This window comes from Octopus bimaculoides, chromosome 24, assembly GCF_001194135.2.
Source record: "Octopus bimaculoides isolate UCB-OBI-ISO-001 chromosome 24, ASM119413v2, whole genome shotgun sequence".
NCBI classification, from domain to species: domain Eukaryota; kingdom Metazoa; phylum Mollusca; class Cephalopoda; order Octopoda; family Octopodidae; genus Octopus; species Octopus bimaculoides.
The window spans coordinates 25,096,712-25,100,428 of record NC_069004.1 but is presented as its reverse complement, the minus strand read 5'-3'; the positions used below and the strand labels follow the sequence as shown (position 1 = coordinate 25,100,428).

Below are 3,717 nucleotides of genomic sequence, written 5' to 3'. Positions count from 1 at the left end.
GAATAGTGCTGGTGTGTGTGTGTGTGTGTGTGTGTGTGTGTGTGTGTGTGTGTGTGTGTGTGTGCAGACTCGACCAGGTGCAAAAGTACAATCACCTGCGCCTCAAACCATGCAAATCTACAACGGGGTGAATAGTCATATGAGAGGTCATGGACGAAAAGTCAGAAATGCCATTCACAGCAACGAAGCCCGAAGACACTTGTATCATATGTGAACATGGAGTAATCACCTCATATGAATGTGTGTTTGTGAGTGTGTGTGTGTGTGTGTGTGAGTGTGTGCGTGCGTGTATGTGTGTGCGTGCGCGTGTGTGTGTGTATATTTGTGTGCATATGTACGTATATATTAACGGTGGAACACGAAGTAGATGAAGCTAAGAATAATAGCGAGTAAATGAGTTAAAATATTCTTTGGATATCACAGATTCACTTTTTAAAAATGTCTGTAGGAGTGGCTGCGTGGTAAGTAGCTTGCTTACGAACCACATGGTTCTGGGTTCAGTCCCACTGAGTGGCATCTTGGGCAAGTGTCTTCTACTATAGCCCTCAGGCCGACCAAAGCCTTGTGAGTGGATTTGGTAGACAGAAACTGAAAGAAGCCCGTCGTATATATATGTATGTATATATATGTATGTGTGTATATGTTTGTGTGTTTCTCCCTCTAACCTCGCTTGATAACCGATGCTGGTGTGTTTATGTCCACGTAACCTAGTCGTTCGACAAAAGAGACCGATAGAATAACTACTAGACTTACAAAGAATAAGTCTTGGGGTCGATTTGCTCGACTAGAGGCGGTGCTCCAGCATGGCCACAGTCAAATGACTGGAACAAGTAGAAGAGTAATGTTTTCAATTGGGAAAATGTTACAAATGAAACGGTTTTTAGAAAAGTGAGAAGAAACACAAACTACATTTTGAAAACAAACTGTAAAAGTTGAAAATTAGAATTAATAAACAAAGTAGAAGAAAGAAAAATTGATGGAAATCCAAAACAAACCGTTTCATAGCAAACGCCGGAACGAATATATTTTCTAAGACGAGTTTCTTCACGTGAAGAAGTTGCAGATGAAAACGTCATAGAAAACATATCACGTGACGGGACACGAATCAATTGACTGTGATGCAATTACGTCGTCGTCAAATTATGATAGAATAATTAGGGAATAGCTGAAAGAAAGTAAGAGGGGGAGAGTGGGAGATTGATAGGTAGAGTGGAATAATGAAGATATTTTCAGGAGAGACATATTAACGCATATACACACACAAACCCGCACATACATTCGCTGTATGTGGATTCAAGGAATCCGGTCCGGTAGAACTCATAAGAAATTTTAACGTATCATTCTTATTTCTTCACCGCCCACTAGGGGGCTACGCACAGAGTGGACAAAGAAGGACAGACAAACGGATTAAGTCGATTATATCGACCCCGAAAGGATGAAAGGCAAAATCGACCTCGGCGGAATTTGAACTCATAACGTAGCGGCAGATGAAATACCGCTTAGCATTTCGCCCGGCGTGCTAACGTTTCTGCCAGCTCGCCGCCTTAACGTATCATTCTACAAAACATATATACACACATACACACATAAATATATACACACATACACATATACATACATGCATACAAACATACACATATACATACATACATACATACATACACATACATACATCGTCCTGCGGTTTATACTAGTATGAATGTACCCCACATCAGGTTGTTGCAAAGTGTAGGTCCCCGTAAACTTGCGGTTCAGTCAATGCGAAGCAATAGAATAGGCATTGGACTTTAGAAAAAGATAATAAAATTTCAGTGGTCGATTTGTTCGACTACAAACTTCTGAAAGCCTACCCACCGCTCGGTCGCAGCTCAGTCACTAAAACACATAAAAGATAAAGGCAAAAAAATTAATTAGAATCAAATCTACTTTTCTTTTCCTGCTTCTCCTACCGAATGAAAAATGGCGGTTTGTTGTTCTGTATGATAAGCAACGTTCTTACTAATAACATGGAGTTGAATAGGGAAAATCAATAGGATTTATTAGTTGCAATTGTGAAGAAATTACTAATTTGTTGATTGACTAATGTCATGATATTTTGTACTCATGAACCAGTAATGCGATAAGTATGTATTACTGTGGTTATGGAAACAACAGGATTATATACGCTGTCATGCATGGACACTACGATAAAATGCTCTTTTCTGCACGCTTTAATATACACTGAAATACACACGAATGTATGTATGAGTGTATATATATATATATATATATACACATACAAACATATACTAACATATATATGAATGTACATATACAGTTCTATATTTATGAGATGAGGAATTATGTACATTATTGACATTTCACGGACATTTGTCCTCATTTTGTGTGTTGTTAACACAACGTTTCGGCTGATATACCCTCCAGCCTTCATCAGGTGTCTTGGGGAAAATTTGAACCTGGGTTCTCATTCCTAAGGTATTTTTCCATCTTATTATTATTATTATTATTATTATTATTATTATTATTATTATTATTATTATTATTATTATTATTATTATTATTATTTATTATCAGTATTCAGGTCACTGCCTGGAATCGAACTCGGAATCTTGGGGTTAGTAGCCCGCACCCTTAACCACTACGCCATAAGCCCGAACATTCACTCCATAATTGCTCACGGCCATATGGCGTAGTAGTTAAGAGCGCAGGCTACTAACCCCAAAATTCCGAGTTCGATTCCAGGCAGTGATCTGAATAATAACAATAATAATAATAATAATAATAACACCGAAAAATTCCTTAGGAATGAGAACCCAGGTTCGAAATTTCCCCAAGACACCTGATGAAGGCTGGAGAGTATATCAGCCGAAACGTTGTGTTAAAAGCAAAGAAGATGAGGACAAATATCCGTCAAATGTAAATAATGTGAATGTACATATGTGTGTGTGTGTGTGTAAATATATGTATATATATATATATATTCCTTTTTCCCCTTTTTTCTTTTCCCCTTCTAGTTTCAGCCCTAGAGCTGCAACTATGCTCGGAAACCAGCGTTTGCTTTGCTACACTTTCACTAAACCTCCTCTGATGTATCGCATTTAGAATGTATCAGTAACCGTTGTGGGTTGGCCCATAAATCGACGTCACAACCTACAGTCAGTTATGGTTTGGGCAGCAGTGACAGCCACTAGAAGGTCTCCCCTCATTTTTGTTCCTATCGAATCTTTAGCGACATTCTGGAAGCTGAACTGCTTCCATGGGCGAATCAGCACTTTGAAGGCGTTCCTGGAGCCTCCAACAGGACGAGGCACCATCCCACAAATCCAAACACACACAACACTGGATTCAGAAAAAAACATACCGGCGTTCATAGGAAAGGCTGTATGACACTCAAGAAGCCCTGATCTCAACCCGTTGGATTTTTCTGTTTGGTCTATTTTGAAGACAAGGGTCTCGAACACTCATCGTGCTTCGCTCAACACTCTGAAGGCAAAACTGCGTCAGGAATGGGCTTCGATTTCTCGTGCCGTGTGGGAAGCATTCACACGTAGACTTAAGGCTGTGATTCGAAACAGGTGGTCATATCAAAATAAATGTGATAGTGTCATAATTGTGTTTCTTTTACCATTGCATTGCAACGCTCGACCCCCTAAATATAACAATAAGTTTTGGACACCATGTATATATATATATATATATATATATATATATATATAT

The 3,717-nt window shown here is 38.8% G+C and overlaps 1 protein-coding gene across 1 annotated transcript in view; it reads right to left on the bottom strand.

Moving 5' to 3' along the window:
• The window catches only part of LOC106879830 (cadherin-related family member 1), a 56,319-nt gene extending 55,215 nt beyond the window's left edge, over window positions 1-1,104 (bottom strand). The window contains exon 1 of the mRNA XM_052976452.1: window positions 996-1,104. The gene's annotated coding sequence lies outside the window, so the exon portion shown is untranslated. The remainder of the gene's footprint in view (window positions 1-995) is intronic.
• Window positions 1,105-3,717: the final 2,613 nt, after the last annotated feature.